The sequence below is a fragment of the Triticum aestivum genome, chromosome 1A (genome assembly GCF_018294505.1).
Source record: "Triticum aestivum cultivar Chinese Spring chromosome 1A, IWGSC CS RefSeq v2.1, whole genome shotgun sequence".
NCBI classification, from domain to species: domain Eukaryota; kingdom Viridiplantae; phylum Streptophyta; class Magnoliopsida; order Poales; family Poaceae; genus Triticum; species Triticum aestivum.
In genome coordinates this window covers 22,614,127-22,633,086 of record NC_057794.1, presented here as the reverse complement: position 1 = coordinate 22,633,086, position 18,960 = coordinate 22,614,127, and the positions used below count along the sequence as shown (strand labels likewise).

At 45.3% G+C, this 18,960-nt stretch overlaps 1 long non-coding RNA gene across 6 annotated transcripts; it reads left to right on the top strand.

The window, feature by feature from the left end:
• Positions 1 to 808: 808 nt before the first annotated feature.
• On the top strand, positions 809 to 8,120 carry LOC123076279 (uncharacterized). Of its 6 annotated transcripts, none has more exons than XR_006436257.1 (9): positions 809 to 970; positions 1,108 to 1,792; positions 2,613 to 2,782; positions 2,954 to 3,051; positions 3,233 to 3,299; positions 3,885 to 4,045; positions 4,881 to 5,013; positions 6,693 to 6,924; positions 7,325 to 8,120. It is a non-coding gene; the product is annotated as an uncharacterized lncRNA (long non-coding RNA). The 6 variants fall into 6 exon arrangements; XR_006436252.1 differs by having other exon boundaries at positions 809 to 1,008; XR_006436253.1 differs by having other exon boundaries at positions 809 to 1,008; positions 4,878 to 5,013.
• Positions 8,121 to 18,960: the final 10,840 nt, after the last annotated feature.

Genomic DNA, 18,960 nt, shown 5'->3' with positions numbered 1-18,960 from the left:
GGCTAAAAACATGCAGCAATGAGTTGAACCTATCTTCCTCTAGCGTGAACGGATCCATGCTGGAAGAGAAAGGGCTTCCGTTGAGGATTTTTGTTCGTGTGATGTTTTCTGTTCCCAGGAGAAGGCTTAGATCAGGTAGAGAAAGATGTTGTCTACGCTCTGAAGAAGGAAACACTAAAAAATGGGATCGCATGGGACGGGAGGATATACAATTTCCTAACTAATTATGGGGCCCTTTTTTCCCAACAAACGCATTAAGTGGTTGGCTTGATTTTAGCATCAGGAGGATAGCTACCATGTACGTGGCGGTGGAGGGGTAAAAGAGGAATTAAGTGAGATTACAACAAATACATCTTACATTGTGAAATTTTTGTAAAAAAAATGCACCTTAGATAAAGGAACGGAGGGAGTATAAGATAATATACGTGTATCAACACTTAATCTGGAAAGTTTAAGTAAAAGATTTAAACATGTCCATCATATGATATCTGATTCTGAGTCGATTTAGATTCATTATGACTTAGTCATTCTGCTTTATGATCTTATATCTTATATTTACTAATTGGAAGCACCAACAAAGGCTCCACGTTGATCCTTGAATCAAGAAACAACAGCCATTAGATCTTATTAAAAAGGTAATATAAGCCGTTAGATGTCTAATTACTTCCACCGAGCCCTAAAAAAATTTAGAAAAAAAAACAGTCGCCGTTAGATGTCTAATTACTTCCACCGAGCCCTAAAAAAAATTTAGAAAAAAAAACAGTCCTCAGCGATCCCCTTCAAGTCGTGATCGAACATATCTCTCTCTTCTCCTTCGTTGTGCCTTATTCATATTCACGGGTCACTGCTCCATGGTGAAAAACCCTAGCGCTGCCCTCCTCCAGGCCATGCATCCTCAGCTTTGAAGTTCTATAATGGATGGCTTTGGGGTGTACGTGGAGCTTGGATTGGACGCAAGGTCTCCCACACGGTACTGCACTCCGGCCCTCTCCTATCGTCAACGAGAGGGTATGCACGACGCAGCCTTGAGTTGGATGTCTTCCATTGTACTACACACATGTCTTAATTCCGCTGCCACTGAAGTATACGATGTGTCTTTGGAAGCAGGATCCTGGATCGGTTCAGTCCAAGGGTAGCTAGATTTCGAACGACGGGAACACATGGACATACTACAGGTCTGCAGCCTAGGCTAATCGATTTCCTCCGCCGACGCCAACATGCATGATCACTAAACGTTGGCTGCACCCATGCCACGGCCTCCGATGTGCTCGCTGTGCACTGCAAGTGGTCATGCAAATTCAGATAAGGTCTTCGTTTTCTCACCTTCCGTTCCTTTGTGTGACCTCCATTGCCATGTATAAATTGCCAGTTGCATGTATAGGATAGATATCTACACTAGGGTGCAAAAGAAGTACGTGTAGTATGATCAATCTGTCTAAATTTTGGTATTATAAGAATTAGGGTCTGTTATAAAGTCATATCAATTTTCATCATCTTTGCTCTATCTAAGGACATGCATCGTGCCAGCCATCAGACTCTCCCGGAAAGCAAAATTAATGGCAGGCTTTACCTATGGCCGTACACACCTGGATCCATACATCAATCAGGGCTTTATCACACATGTTCGCGATTGCTGCACCATGTTGCACAATGCGCCTCCCTCAATTGGCAAGTCCCCAATGGCGACAGTATGGTGCAGCCGTGCAACAAGTCAGACCCATCCAAGGACATGAGCACAAAGTGCTAACATAAAGCCTGGGCTGGCGGCAAATGAGTAGGGCGGACATGAAAGGTATTGTTAGCTATGTTTGTTCTGTAATTTCTCCGCGTAACTTCTATCCTTTTGGTTATTTCATTTTGTCCGTGCAAGCTAAAAGTATGTGTCGTGCAAATTTGATCCTGCTTATAAATGAAAGTCGGGAAATTATTTCTCTTTTTGTAAATATATTCATTAGATTTACTCTCATGATCTGTTCAATTAATAGAGATTTAGATGATAACTTGGAACAATGCCGAATTCAGAATTTGATACATTATGTGTATAAAGGATTTTATTTTGGCAGTTTAGCTCTTCCTTGATCTATATAAATACAATAATTCATACTCCCTCCGTCCGAAAATACTTGTCATCAAAACGAATAAAAGGGGATGTATCTAGATGTATTTTAGTTCTAGATACATCCCTTTTTGTTCATTTTGATGACAAGTATTTTCGGACGGAGGGAGTACATGAGTTTTACTTTCTTCTTTTTAATTTAAATCCATTACCTACCATGGTGCAACATAACTATGGCACACATACAGAAATTCAGTGATTTACTACTGTCTACCGCGTTGATAGTTATTGGCTTTAGATTGATGTAGGAAAATCACATTGCTCGACAACCCTGAATGTTCTTTTCAGTTAGTGTCTATTGATTATGGATCCAGTTTGGCGCTGCTTCCTCAGTTTTAGTCGCTTTGGCATCTCTAATGTAAATGATCTGACCGGTCTGCACATCTTATACAATAATTTAAGACCCAAGTATATGGAGAAATAGACAGAGATTTCGAAAAAAGAAGATAAAGAAAGTATTGCACAACTCATGTTGACATATGATGCCATCTGTCAGAATACCAAAGTATACTTGGGAGCGACGTCAGGGTAGCAATAATTTCTATATGGCGCCGAGCACTGGACAGTAGCCCTCCACAGCTGAAACCGTGCACTTACCTTTTTAGTTTATCAGAACAATGACGCTCTTTTGCTTCCAATGGATTTTGGCCTGATGCAAACATACAGGTACATGCACGTTCATAAATGTGGAGCAAATCGTTTCAACTTGAGATACAATTTCGATCTGTAGTTGTGGCCTGTATTAAAAAAAATTGTGGCATGTATTACCTTCTATCTAAGTGGTTCAAATAAACACGTACCCAGCTATGTGATGATATAATTGCAATATCCTAACAGGAAATGGAATCAGCTCAGAAAATTCTCATGTTGAGGAGCTATATATAAATAGGTACATGCACGATTCTGTTTTGTGTTGGAAGGCAAACAGACTGCAGGTAAACCTTCTACGAGTTTGGTCAGGTTATTAATTATTTGGTGTCTTTAACTTGCTCTTTTTCCTGTATTTATCAAATTGTATTATTTTCATTTAAATAAAATTTCCCTTTTTGGATTATGGAATTACGTTCAGCTTTAGCTATCTGCTCCTAATCAAAACGGTTGCCTTGACTATTTCAGGCTTGAGCGTACTGAAATATTAAGAAGGGCAATCTTGATTCATCTAATGTGGCCACATTTAGTTTAGGTGACTTTATAATTGATTGCCTATCTATTCCTATATATATGGCATACTATTTTGTTAGAAGATGGTCCATAATTTTTTATGCCTATATAGCAACCTTCCTTATAACACGTCAAATGCTTCTTCAAAGTCTTATTAAGATCCGGTGGCTGCAATTACATTATGTTGATTTGCATACGATTTTACAACTCTTGATTATTTACATTATCAACAAACGTCAATTATTTTACTACCTAATTATGTTTAAATCAATGACAACTAAATTTAAGCTCTTGCAATAAATTTGAGAGTGTGCAATTATTTGTCAATATATTTATAGCACTTTCAACCCCAGATGAAAATGCAATTGCCCTAAGATATTTGTGTGAATGCCATGTCAATATGTGATTTAGAGTATGTCCAATGTCACATTTTTTCTGAATTTAGTCAATGATTTGCTTATATTTCTGAATTTCCTATTTTTAAATATGTAAATGAGTATACTAATAATATTTTATCTTGGCATGTCATACAAATAACTAGCCCGTGCAGATGCACGGGTTAATGACTAGTTTACTTAATCAGTATTGTTTCATGATGATAATGCAGCTATGCCTTCTCATAACACGTGGAACAAACGCCGAAGGGTTGCACCTTTGATATGTCTCTCCCCCAAAAGGGTGAAGGGTCCAGCTTGGAAGGGCGACCAAGTGGTTCTGCCCGAGCTCGACGAGTCCAACCTGGCCACGACGATGCACCGCTCCCAGCAGGTAAAACCTCCCTCTCGCTCTGCCCACTCACCTGCTCCAATGCTAATGTCCCCGCACGGGCTGCTGCTATGCTAATCTTCCAATGCTTGTTGTTTGTTAGCTAGTTATACACGGCTCATTTTTTTGCTAAATAAATGCCCCATTAGGCAGAGGCAGCTCGCTATGCACGTGTTGGGTCATGATTGAACTTTGACTAAATCTGGAGCCATTCCTTTTGGATGTTTGGTTCTATGAATGAATATGCAGCGGAATTTTTTGTTAGCAATACATAAATCCTGTTAGTATCATTGGCATGGTTTTGTAGTTACTAACATAGTAGCATGGTTGAGTTATTCTTTTTTTATTCTTCTGGTTTACTGCTATTAATTGTACTTGTAACATCGCTGTCATTGTAGTTTAATTCTTTTAGTGAGCTCTATCAATGCATAGAAATATCCTCTTACGTGGAAAATAATTCTAATGCATGCAACATTCAGGCCCTGTTCATAAACTAGAAATTTCCATGCATGTTGCTAAAATTTAACTATGTGGTAGTGTGAAATGTAGGCTTTATTGAGCTGCTGCTGCTGGTTGTGTATAATGGTATGATTCTGCTTGATGTTCTAGCGCTAGTAGTACTAGTAGACGGACTTGTGAACTTGTTTTTCTACATAGTGATATCATTCTACTTGATGTTCTAGCACTACTAGTAGCATTAACAGACAACCATAATCATCATATTCATGTTTGTCTTCGCAACCCTCACAAATACATTATTCTGCTTGCAGCACTCACCCCAGTCTTTTGTTTAAACCAATTAACTCTATTTATTTTCTTGCTCCATTTGGTGTAGCAGGCACCCGACTCCATGGACGAGGAGGATGACCGGGACCCAAGCCCAAGCTGACGAGCAAGACGAGGACATCATCAAGTTAGGGGACCCTGACCTCGACTCCCCACACAAGATCTTGGCTCTGCCCCTCTCGACTGTGAGGCCTTTTCCCCAATTTATGTTTATGTTTTTTACTGGATATATAATGTCATTCTTCTTGTGCTGCATAGTTCATTTGTGAACCAAAGTGAACATTAGCTAAAAGATGGTGTCTATGCTCATATATGATGGTAATTTGTATTCTGGTTGTGAAACCAAACTAGCATGGTGAGGTTCATCAAGGGTTTGATTTACTGCTTGCTTGACTACACTCGACTCCAGGTTATTGTGTATAATGAAATTATAATTTGCGTAAGTTCTTGATGAAAAGTATGGTTCTAGTTCATACCATATTTGGTCTTGCTACATTGTATGATGTGTGTGTGGTTCCTGATGGTCACGTAGTAGCTTGAGGTTGTTTTGGTACTGAGGAATGAATGGTATTTCAGTTTGTAGTTGATGTGCTTGTGTGTTGGAGTCTAAGTAGGTACGGGAATATAATTTATGCTGGGAGAAACCTGGGAGTTATAATAGAGCAGCATGTCACATAAATACTAGACTTGATGATCTGTAAATTTGAGCTATTTCGCTATTTCAAACTTGGTCCACGAATCAATTGAATTGTATTCCTATTGGCTAGTGATTAAGGAACTGAACTTATTAACATTCACTCTGGCAGTATCCAAGATAGCCTCTATTGCTCCCCGTCGTGTATGTACCTTTTTTGTTCTGCTCTTGAAAAGGCCTCCCTCTTGATTGACATTTAAACTAATCATATATTCTGAGCAAGCATGCAAAAATCTGAATTGAACATCGATCCACAATGTGATCATCTTGCTTGTGGTCATCGTATGTATCTTAATTTAACACTTGTATTGGAATTGTGAGATGTGTGTTATTCCCCTGTCATGGGTAAAAATGGATTTGTTTTCCTTTCAACTTTTCTAATCTCACTTGGAACATATCAATCTCACAAGTCCATAAGTTAGTAGTATCCAGTTCATCTAACTCTAAGTCCATCAGACTTTTGTTTGTCCTCATCAATAACTAATCTGGAGAACTAACTCCACGATTGTAGTTGTGCTTATTGCTGGTATTCATTTGATGGCAGTATTATTGACTGGTATGATATGAATGTTAAACCGATGGGAACTTGGCGAGTCTGTGAGTTCCCTCAGAAGTTCTTCCATCTCTCTCTCTCTCTCTGTGTGTGTGTGTGTGTGTGTGTGTGTGTGTTCGGTTCCAGGCTGATTCAGTTTTCCACCTCTTTCCAGTTTAAACATGAGTAGATTCGATTCATCAATCAATTTTGTGCCCACAAGTTGGAGCTAATTCTGGCTGCGACTAGGGGTTATTGCAGAATTTCCCATGACTTTATGGGCTTGTAGTGGTATTCTCTGCATGTATTCGGAAATGGTCATGTGAATTAGATGTATTTGTCAAATATTGCCAATATGCCTGCAAGTCTTGTGTTTCGTTACCCAAATAGTCGATGCTCTTCTCTGGCCTGCCTAGTTTCTGTTCTTTCTAAACCAAACTATCATGGTGAGGTTCAGATTTGTCTTACTGCTTGCTTCATTGGTGCCACTGGACTCCCAGTTTCTCATGTATGTAGGAGCATGCCCAAATTCTGTGGTAATTAACTTGTGCCAAATAATAAAGCTTCCACCTAGAAACTGACAGATCTGCCACAACTGCCGCCCCAAACTAACCTTCTCTTCCTTTGCATTGTTGCAGACCGCTCATGGCGCAGATGGGACGGCGACGATGATAGGAGGGCGTCGGATCCGGACGGGAATTGGGCATTGTCTTGCTCGAGGAGGAGGAAGGATGCACCTAGTTGTCGGCCCTGTCCTCCTCGAGGAGGGGCACACCAAGGGGTCTGTTCCTCTGCTTCCAAGGCAAGCAAGGGGTACTACCCGAGCTAGACGAGTCCAGCCTGGCCACGACGCTGCACCGCTCCTAGCAGGTAGCACCTCCCTCCCCCTCTCCCTCTATGCACATTGCTCACTCACCTGTTGCTAATCTCCCCGCACCAGCTTCTCCTATGCTAATATTCTTCATCATTTTTGTATGAGTTGTAATATCATTTATGTGGATAGATTCGTCTAGAAATGTCGAAATTGTGAGCAACACAGTACACTGTGTCACTGTTGGGTTTCGACCCATAACATGAGGATATCTAGTCTCTCCTGATGAGTACATCTTGGTCATTGAAACAACACCAATCATCCCTTCACAAAATCCAACTCGTGATAAACAAATACATGAGCAGACGCAACATAATTCTAAGGTGAAAGCTATAAATGAGGATTGTACTATTCCTTTCCATGAATATTATCTACTTCCCTTCTACTTATCTTTTGTAGATCAAACAGAGTCCAGGACGACTCATCATCAAGGGAGGGAGGATAATGAACACATGGGTACATCATACATGACATTTCAGAAAAGTGCACAATTTAGCTGGAAAGAATTACTAAGCCGAATCAAGCAAACACATGACTAGGTGAACGCTAACTTAAGTTTATCTTGTAGCCGTCATGACACAACCATGCTTTCATCCCCATTTTTGTTGGTTGAACTTAGGTATCATATAGAAGAAATCCAACAACCTATGAGCTCTTGAAGAAACCAGATTGGAGGAACAAGTTTGGAGAAAAAAAGTTTCAAGTGAAGCTGGTGCTGTCAGCTTTTACCTCTGATGTTTCATGGTGGCACACCCATATGGTGGAGAGACAGGGCCATAGGGGTACATCAACAGAAGCTACATCAAATTATATTTCCAATGCAAAAAATCTCACATCATTTGGAGTTGTGAGTCAAAAGTACTAGTCATTCCCGTGGAAGATGTCCAGGCTGTCAAGACTTCGCGAATTTCCGAGGAGCTCTCCAACAACTCCCAAAGTTGACAGCTTATTCACCCAAGGAAGCCATGCAAACCTGCTTACTTTTGAAACCATTTTCACACCTAGCTAAGGTGGGTTGTCCCTTCTATAAATTCCCACCCCCCCATCCTCTAGAGAACCTTTTGTCAAACCATTCAGCTACAAGCTTATGCAGCAAGACTGCTAGAGAGATCCGAGAGATCTTGCTACATTTGCTCTTGTGAGTTCATTCGGATTCGCGAGAAGGAGCCTATGGTCCCCCCTAGTTCATGCTCTACGGTTCTGGCCGTTTTGTGTGGGTTAGTCCCGGTTTGTGGTTCTGCGATTGTTCGGACAGCGGGTTGGAGTTCTTGTAGCTTTGGTCAGCCATCCCCAACGTACGGGTTGCATCCAACCTCAGTAGGTATAAAGCTAGTTATCCCGGCTGCTTGCAGCTAGTTATCCCTCCCGATTCGATCCTACGACGTGAAGATCAGGCCACCCTCGGGCGTGAACTCGTTCAACGGGTTCCCACCTATCATCTGGCATCAGAGCCTTCATTGACACGGTAGGATCTGTTATTCGAGTTTATGTTGCTATCATCCTTTAGATCGAGTGTTTTTCATGCTATATTTTTTGTCCTAGAAGTCCAAAGTCTCACCAAAAATAAATCCAAGCTTGTTGGTGGTGAGATCTTGTTGTTTCATACCTTGCATGTTCTTCATCTTTTAGATATGTACCAAGTTCATTTTCATAGTTGCTTTCAGATTTGGGTTGTTGTGCTTTGAAAAAAAGGAGAAAAAAAAGAGTGGAAAAAAAGTCAAGAGAGAAAAAAAGAGTGGCATAAAAAAGGTCAAGAGAGAAAAATAAAGTGTTGTGTAAGTTCCAAAAGTTTCAGCTTGATAGAAAAATTTCAGAAGCTTGTGTGTTGTGTGTTTTCAATCTTGATGCAAAAGGTCCAGCAGATCCATCCACATATTTTCTTGGTTTGCATCAACTTGATTTCAGCACAAGCCCCTTTTTGTTACCCCACCGAGCTCCACCAAAAACCGAAGCTAGTTCTTTGACCCATGTCTTTCAATCGCTTTAACACATCCGGGAGAAGCATGGTCTGATGTGAACTCATAAGAACTTTGGTGAGTAAGAGGTGAGGTTGTGTGATTCCACAAAAATTATCCTATTCCACTTTAGCCCTACTAACATTGTTGGATCGACACCAAGCGTGCGTCAAAAGAATCATGGAGAAGGAAACGGTTTGGCCACCCACGCTGATGTGCAGCAACTCGAGAACAACATACTCCGAGCCATGGAGAGGATGCTTCACGAGCGTCCTCCAACATGTGGTGATAGGGTTCGACACCGACAATACACTACTACTCATGAAGTGCAACAAAGAAGACATGATCGATGGCTTGATGTTGCTACTTGTGGGCGTGTCACTAGTGCAACGAGGAGGACATGCTCTAGGGCATGGTGTTTCTTCTCGTGTGTGTGACACTGCTGCTCCTGAAATGCGGCAAGGGTGGCATGCTCTAGGGCAAGCTACTGCTGCCCCTACGCGTGTTGCTGCTACTCATAAATCACAGCAAGGACGTCATGGCCGACAACAAAGTTACGGTACCCATCGGCACACCGATGACCCACCGCAAAGGATGACCGTGGTTGGTGAACCGGCTCCGGTGATTCATAGCCCATGTTCACCTAAGAGGCTCAGTCCTAATGTTGGTATCTTGATCACCACTACTGTCCCAACATCCAAGAAACATGTGCCACAAATTACATGTCAGGAAGAGATCCCACAATCCAAAATCCCACAACATGAGAGTGAAAAGAAAAGCAAGCTGAGTGATTCCACCAAAAGTGAGGAAGAGTGTCTACTTTCAAAAATCCCAAAACTTAAGAGTGAAAAGAAAAATGAGTTGAGTGACTCCAAGGGAGAGTGTCCACTTTCCACAATTCCATATATTGAGAGCAAGAAAAGTGAGGCGAGTGACTCCACAAAATGCGAGGATCAGATTGTTCATCATGAGATTAGAGAAATGAAAGATATCCATCTAGATATACCACACACTACTAGGAAAAGGCCTACTAATGGCGCACCGGTTTTGCCTACTAATGGCGCACTACCGGTGCGCCCTTAGTATCACGCCACTAGAATTTTTTACTAATGACGCACCACTGGTGCGCCATTAGTATCTGGTATGCTAATGGCGCACCAGGAAGTGCGCCATTAGTATGTAACACCATGCACCATTAGTATGCCTCCTGGGGGGCCATATGTAACCATCTCCTTTGTCATACTAATGGCGCACTCTGTCTTGATGCGCCATTAGTATCCTTTCGCATACTAATGGCGCACCTTGTGGTGATGCGCCATTAGTATGAATATTTGGTTTTTTTTACTTTTCTGATTTTTGCACAGGTTACAAAATATATTATTGGACAGCAGCACACAGCAACAGCAGATTCATCGAATACAATAGAAGATTAGTCTCCGAATACAATTCATCATATTAGTCTCTGAATTCAAAAGACTGAACAAAGATAAAACATTACACGTCTCAAGACCGCGAGTATCGAGTTTGTCTTCACATTGCAAGTCGATATCGATCATCTAAACTACCATCACATAGAAGAGAGCTGCGGTCATCACGATGAGCATCATCGCGATCAAACTGGTCTTCATCCAGTTCCTCCAACGCTCCCTCCTCTCTCCCGCTAGATAGCGGGCGTATCTAGATTCGGCCTTCGCCCTAGTGGTGTACCCTTTGTAACTGTTACCGCTGAAACGGTGAACCTGTCTCCGACACTCCTCCCAGTCGTCGTAGACTCCGGGAACCTTACCCTTGTATACGACATACGACGGCATCTCTATGCACAAGCCAAAGAACAGACAATACATAAGCAATATGTAAGTATGCAACAAAAGGATCGGAAGAGAAAAGCAAGACATTAATAGCACGATTCATGGTCCTACTAATAAATAGCATCGATTACATCTAAGTTGAACAACTGTCCAAACCAAAGAGACATACGAATTCACTAAAGTGTAATTACAACATGAGCCAATCAATGTTTCAGAACTACACATCACTACTTTCGACTCGACTCATCGGACAGGAGCGTGGATGAAGCCGCCGTCTGTCGTGATGGTCATGAAATCGCGGGCGTTGTCACCCTGCATTTGTAGCGTTTCATCTATCTCACTGTTGGACGGTTGATATCTGAGGAAGAACTGCCCCGAGGTATGAAGGACATCTCGATGGATGATGTCCACAAACTCCGACTGGATGCGAAAGAATTCTTGTCTGAGGTCCGCGTCCTGCATTGCCGACAAGATCGCGGCCCAATCTTTGAGATTATCTCGTAGTAGAAGGTGATGATGGTCCCTTACGATCGCCCGCATGTGATGGAGGGCGTAGTAGGCATCCTTCTGACCGCCAGGCGGCGGCTTGACGCAGCAGAACTTCGTATTGTGTGAGAACATGTGCTTGCCGTACTTACGAACTGCCCTGGTGAAGGTGCCTCCAGATTTGGCGTAGCCAGGGAGAACATCATCAAGAACTTTATTGACATTTGTGTAGTCTATCTTGGAGTAGACGGTTCGGGTCTAAATACGTGGCCATGGAATATTTCGGGCTTAAGAGGATGAGTGTGCAATGTGTGTCACTGCACAGAACACGGAATGTTAGAAAAAAAAGAACGATCGAAATCTAAGAAATCATATGTTACGGGGCGGTTAAGGGATGACTTACTCGGGAAAGTAAGGCACAAGGAAGTTATCCTTATCTGCGTTTGCCAGAATGACGCCTTCAAGGTGTGAACTCGCAACTTGGCGGTCCCCAGCGCTGCTCAAGTGCTTGGCACGCATGTAGAAGGGGTCGACTATCACGATGTCCGGGGTCATATCTCTAATGATCCGCATCTCCATACTCCCGATGGTTAAACATAGCAAAGATGTCATCAAACTGCAGGACGATCGTACCCCCGATGTCGCCATCCACAAAGCCCTTGCCCTCTGGCACCTTGGCCACGAAAACCGGGTATGCCACATCCTTCTCTCTGAGACGCCGCTTCTCCAAAGAAAGAACAATGTCGTGCAGACTCCGCATAGCACTGGTTGCAGCATTGAGCATATTGGGCGGTAGCATCACCCTACCCGCCACATGCACCCTCCTCGAGATATCCTTAGGTGAAGGTGGCCCGTCCTGAGCACGGATCGAACTCGGTGCCGGCTGGCTCGCACCGGCGCCCTTGTTAGTCTTTCGTTTCCGTCCCTTCTTCTTGATCTCCTCTAATGGGACCGAGTTCTGCTCACAGACCGCCTTCTTGAGCGTGTTGGGGCTGATAATATTTCGCACCTCAGCTATTTGAGGCTCGATGAAGGCGGGAGCTGGAGGCGTGTCCTGAGAACTAAACGCCAGACGACGCCTGTTGCAATTGGATTTCTCCGCCGTACCAGCTAGATCGCGGTCGTCTTGGTTGGGTTCTTTTGAAAGAGGCCCGTAGAACTCATCAGCGTACCCATGTTCGGCAAAATACTTATCAACTTTGGTAAATGTACCATCGTCGTTGTCGTCGCTGTCCGGATCCTGTGCCATAGGGCTGTCCGGATCCTGTGCCATAGGGATGTCCGGCAGGTCCGGTAGCGTTGCAGCGTTCTTGCCATGGCTTGGCGCCAGCACGACTGGCGGTCTTGTCTGTGGGGTGGTGTCCCCCACCCGCAAACGAATCTGGCTCTTCGGCCAAAGCAGGGGCCAGTTTACGCAGGCGCTGAGGGTCATCTCATCTTCTTCGTCGGCCCCAGCGGGTCGAATCGGAGGTAACAGCTCGTCGCAGCCTGGCAGCACCCGAACCACTTCAACCCTATACACTATGGGTGGCATCGGATTACCGTGGAACATGGGGTTGCCTGGTTGAACGATTCTACCCTTGGCGACAACGACCAACTCGCCGCCCACAAAGTGTAGAAGAGTGCAAGGAACGTCGGCGGCGCCCTGCGAAAACATGTAGGGCGTCAGGGATGCCCAGTCAAAGGCAAGGAGATGAAGTCATCGGCCGAGAGGCTTAGTTATCATGATGCCGTCGAGCTCGGCTAATGTCGAGGCACCGCCAACGGCGGGCGTGCAATTGACGGAGGGGCCGCTTGCTGGCGAGGTGCCGGCCAGCGAACACCCGTGTGCATTAAGCTTCAATGCCCATGCCGGCGCCGGAGACACGAATACCGCCTCCGCTGGAGACACCAATGGCGCCGCCGGAGACACCAATGGCACCGCCTGCGTGCTGTGCGAGTTGCTGACCTTGAAGCTGCGAACCGGGGGAGGCCCTTGTTGGCGGCCCGCAATCCACGTCGTCAGCCCATGAATCAATGTAGGCACCATGGCATTGAGCGTCGTTCCAAGTTGTTGTTTCACTTGCTCTTGGACAAGTTCCGGAATCTGCGCCACTTGTGCCTTGAGTGCTTCAATCTCGTGCGACTGGCTTTCCGAGCTGGTCTTTTTCTCCTTTCTCCCACCAGCGGTATAGTATGATGACCATTTTGTGGACAAGCCTTTGCCGGCCACACGACCAGCTGACGTCGGCTTATCGAGCTTATCCCTGTTTTTCATTACGTTCAGTGCCCTATTCAAAGGGGTGTCGAAAGGGGAGCTGTGAGACGACCCCGCGCTACTCCTTTCTTTGTCCTGCGGAAGGAACGTGAACCATTTAGAAATATTGGGGATTATTTAGAGTGCAACCATATGGAGCTAATTACGCGGGGGTGTATTCCTTACTAGAACAAGCTCAAGATCCTTGGTCTTCGGATCTGTGGTAAGCTCCTTTGTTACCGGGTCCTCCTTGTACCGGGCCCTGAGAAAGTTCCTGGTCTGCTTGTCACTATATTTCTCGAAGCGGGGCGGTAGGCCTTGCTCGGCACGCTCCGCGTCCTCCTTGTACCATACAGGCTCCGCCACTCTGTAACCGCCGGGACCGAGTTGGTGGACCCCTAAGTTCAACTACCGCAGTTCTTTCCCCCACTGACTTGATTCGGAGGTTACGGGGCTCTCGCACTTGATCTTGAACTCCTTGTAGTCATCTTCGCTCATCAAAGGATATTTCACCTTGATCTTGTCATAACTATCACCTTTATCAATCATTGCCTTCACCGTGCTTCTCCAAGTAGACAGGGCCGTGCTCATCTTCGTGAGGGCGGCACTGTTCACTTTATTCCCTGAGAGGCGTGTGTTTGCAAACTCAGCGGGGAACTTGTATCGTTCGTGCAGCTTCGTGAAGAGGAGGCTGCGCAAATTTTCTCGGTCCTTATGCCTTAGGTTCTCGGTGTTGATCGAGACGGTGCTCCGGAGAATGCACCCGAGCTTAACCGAGTACCCCTTGACTACTTGTTTGGGCGCCGTCGGTTGCCCGTCGGAGTTCACTTCAGTAAATTCCTCCCTGACGGTGCGGAGCGCGTTCAGGCGCCGGTCCTTCCATTGCTTCTTCGGTTGGCTGCCATCTATGCGTGCGCCGCCATCATCAGTGGTGGCATCCTCGGCATCACCATTAGTGGTGGCATCCTCGGCGGCACCATCATCAATGGTGTCATCCCCGACGCCACTAGGGGTTGTGTAGTCAGGATCGGTGTCTTCCGCGGCGTCCTCATAGCGGTGAGGTTGTTCCTCCAACTCCTGGGACAGCTCCCAGAATTGCTTGCCGCCCGAACCGCCGGCCTCATTGTTGTGGGCCATGTTTCGCTCTAAATAGGAAAAAAGTTTGGTCAAAAAGTTGGTTATTGTCAAGGAACAAGATCATGGTCTCATCATTTAGGGTTTGTCGACACCGAGGCATCCTAAAAGCTAAGCTTTTATCATTTAGGGTTTGTCGACGCCGAGGCACCCTAAAAGCCTAAGCGTATATCATTCAGGTTCTCATCGACACCGAGGCACCCTAAAAGCCAAGGTTTCATCATTTAGGGTTTGACGACACCGAGGCACCCTAAATGCTAAGTTTTCATCATTTAGGGTTTATCGATGCCGAGGCACCCTAGGTTGGGCCTAATCACTTGGCACTAATCAGTTGGCTCTATTGCCACCTATGTTGGGTTTATCATCTAGGGTTTATCGATGTTGAGGAGAATTTCTAAGTTGGGCCTAATCACTTGGCTCTATTGCCACCTATGGTTTAATGCAGCAAGAATAAAGGGGCAGTTGATCCTACTTAATTAAGTACTAAGATACTCCGGCCCATGCATTAGTAGCAAGTACCTCATATGTCCGATTTTTAGCAAAGTCATGCTAAAATTCACGGAAAATTTCAGCATGAACTTTGATGAAAATAGGACATATGGAGTACCCGAATTTGCCGGAACGGAAGTTAATCGACATTCCGGCAAACTCAAGGGCCTCTCGGGGTACCTGCAAAATCATCACGACACGAAGGGCCTCTCAAGGGCCTCAAGCAGCAGCGGCGTCTCCCAGGACCCCATTTTTTTGCTAAATTTCTTTGAGCAACAATCAGAGCAGAAAATTCAGCATATTTCTATACAACAGCACTGTAAAGATGAAGAACAGTTCTACAGCAGCCCATCTTTGATCATCATCTTTGCATCTATTTCTCAATGTGATCAGTAATGTAGACATATTCATGATCTAGTTTAGTAGCAGGTTGCAAATACTTAACTGTCTAGAACATCACAGCATGCACAATAATAAGAATAATGTAAACATTTGGCTTACTTATAAGCATAGTATACTTCTTATAAACTGAAAGTGGAACTACTCACAATGAAGAAGTATTAGCAGATAGTTTGTCAACTCATGAAATAACATTTTTTTCAGCCCAAAATGGATGCCATTTTATAACATTGCATAGCATTAGTCAGACAGAGCTGAGCCTTTCACCACTATATAATATTGCCATATAACAACACATGTTCACTGGGTGCCAATATGCCAAAATATAAAAAAGAGGCATACAAGAGACCCATCGAAGCCAACACATGACTAATGTTGTACTAAGACCAGTGACATAAACAAAGCACAGCTGATGTGGTGCTAAACTGGATACTGATAAAGTTGCGAGGATGTGATGCTACACTACATTCTAATAAAGTTGGCAAGAGCACAGCACTTGTAAGTGATACCCTACTTCATTCACTATGTAAGAAACAAGTACATTGTAAGCATTGTATCAAAGCAATAACCAGAAGATACCACTGATGTATTAGCATTGTAATTTGTAAGCCAACAAAGTTATATAGGAAGTACAAGTACACACGGAACTAAATACATAAATACAAGACTCTCCACAGGCAATGAATAGCATCCTAAAGCACAAACTAGAATGTAAAACAGTGCCAATTGTAGTGCAGTGAAATGGCCAGCATGAATAAGCTACAAGCAAGAACCAGAACACCAGCAGAGCTAGATAGATTATACCAAAATCAGTACACTAGCTAGTCGACAGACAGACTAATAGAGATGCGTAATTCACTAACCCTAGAACGGCAGGCGGGCGGCGGCGCGTCAAGGAGGAGGCGACACGTCGAGGAGGAGGCGGCGCGTCGAGGAGGAGGCGCGTCTGGGAGGAGGCGGCACGTCGAGGAGGAGACGGCGTGTCGACCTTGCCACCCACCTTGGAGCCGGAACCCTAGGGCGTGCAGGCGCGGCGGACGGAGGGGACGGAGGGGGCGGCGCTCGCGGGGGAGGCGGGGCTCGGGGGGAGGCGGTGCTCGAGGGGGAGGAAGGGGCGAGGGAGGCGGCGGGGGCGCGTGGGCGGCCGCGGTGGATGGAGGCGGCGGATGGCGGGGACGCATGGGCGGCTGCGGCAGCGACGGATGGCGGTGGTCGATCGAGGGGAATCTGGCGAGGGAGGGAGGGAGGACACAGTGCGAGGGCAGTAGGTGGAGTGGGGGGAGGGTTCTAATGGCGCACCACACCCTCGTGCGCCATAAGTACGACTATTCTAATGGCGCACCACCCCTCGGTGCGCCATTAGAATTTTGTTTTAATCTAGCCCACTAGCCCTATCTACAACCTAACCCTATCCACAACAGAACCCCTCCACTAGCCCGACTGGTCAGCACGCTGCACACACACCAGGAGGTCTTGGGTTCGATTCCCAGGCTACGCAATTATTATTTTTGCATTTTAAATGTTGTTTGATATTTATTTGTGTTCAAATATGTTCAGACTTGTTTAAATCATAACAGTAATATTTTTTACATTACTGATCACATTGAGAAAGAGATGCAAAGATGATGATCAAAGATGGTCCCGTGAAGGGCATGATCATGAAGTTGAAGATGCCGGAGCAGATGGAGTTTACTAGATGAATGTGATCTTGTTTACTAGATGGAGTTTACTAGATGAATGTCTAGATGGTGCTCGTCGGCGGCGGTGGAGGGGGATCGAGATCGAGTGTCCTCATGAATTCAAAAAGTGCCCGTGAAATTTAAAAATATTCATGATATCAAAAAGTGCCCATGAAATACAATCGAGAAATGAAGACTACGATTTAATACAATCGATCTTAGCTAGCTATCTGTTCACAATCTTCTTGCCCTTCTTTTTCGCAAATGGAGTTCTTTTGTGGAACGGACGTCCTTTAGGTAGGGTGGTCCTGCTTCTTCTTGTGATGTGTGCTGCTACTTCATCGTCGTCGTCATGTTCGATCTTCGGGTCGCCGTACTTGTCGAAGTCTTGCTCATTGGCTACTCCATCCATTCCATGATCTTCCTTTTGCCTCTCCTCACGACAACACGACTAGGCTTTGACGGGTCGGTAATGAAGAAGCATTGGTCCACTTGGGAAGCCAGTACCCATGGCTCATTTTTCGCGGTGACGTTTGCACCCGCGGTCTTGGATTTGGCTTCGAGTATAACCATGGTGGTGAAATACCGGTCTTCTTTTAGGACGCTCTTGGCCCATCTGACACGGAACATCGGGACCTTCTCTCCAGCGTAGCTCAGCTCCCAGATCTCCTCGACCCTTCCGTAGTATCTGTCCTTGTCGTTACTGGTGTAGGATTCCATCGTTACCCCGGAGTTCTGATAACCATCGCTCTTCATGTCCTTGTTCTCGGTGTAGAATGTGTAGCCGTTGATATCGTATGCCTCTTAGGTCATTAGGTTGTGCTCGGCGCCCTGTGACAAGGCGAATATGAGTTGTTCTTCCGCGGAAGAATCCTCATGTGAAGGGTACGACAGAAGCTTCTGCTTGAACCAACATGTGAAACATGAGTTGTGCTCTTTGAGTATATCTCCGTCCGTCCTCTGTTGGCCTCGGTCATTGTACGTCTTCTCAATAAAGGTTTTGTGCTCTACCACCCAAGGATCGACCACGTCTATGTGTTGTAGCGCGACTAGGTTTGCTCTTTCAAAGTCGGCGAGTCGACCCTCGAAGTCGACATGCATTTCGCGGCGACCCTCATGGTGACCCCATCCAGCGAGCCTGACGAGGTGCTTGTTGACGGGCAGACCAACGGGGTTCTCGATGCCTAGATAATTCGTGCAGTAGGAGATGCACTCTTCGGTCAGAAAGGCCCTGGCTATACTTCCCTCTGGACGTGACATGTTGCGAACATATCCTTTGATGACACCATTCATCCTTTCGAATGACATCATGCTGTGCAGGAACGTCAGCCCGAGTTGGATGATATCCTCCATGATATGGACCACCAGATGCACCATAACGTCGAAGAATGCGGGCGGGAAGTACATCTCAAGCTCGCATAGTATCACGACGATCTCTTCCTGTAGCCTTCTGAGTTGCCTCACGCCAACCGACTACCGAGAGATGACGTCGAAAAAGTTGCATAGGCCAAATAGTGTTTCACGGACATGCGCGTCCATGATCCCACGGATTGCAACTGGAAGTATCTGCGTCATCAGCACGTGACAGTCGTGAGACTTCATCCCGCTGAACTTTTGCTTCGCTGGGTCTAGGTATCTGCTTATCTTCCCTGCGTAACCGTAAGGAAGTTTTACTCCTACGAGGCAGGTGAAAAACTGCTCGATCTCCTCCTGACTTAGAGTGAAGCACGCGGGAGGGTAGTCACTTCCGGTCTTCTTGGCCTTTTTGCCTTTGCGATGACTTTCTGTGTCCTGCTTCACCTCATCATCATCATCATCATCAGCAGCGTGAAGCTCCTGCCTGATGCCC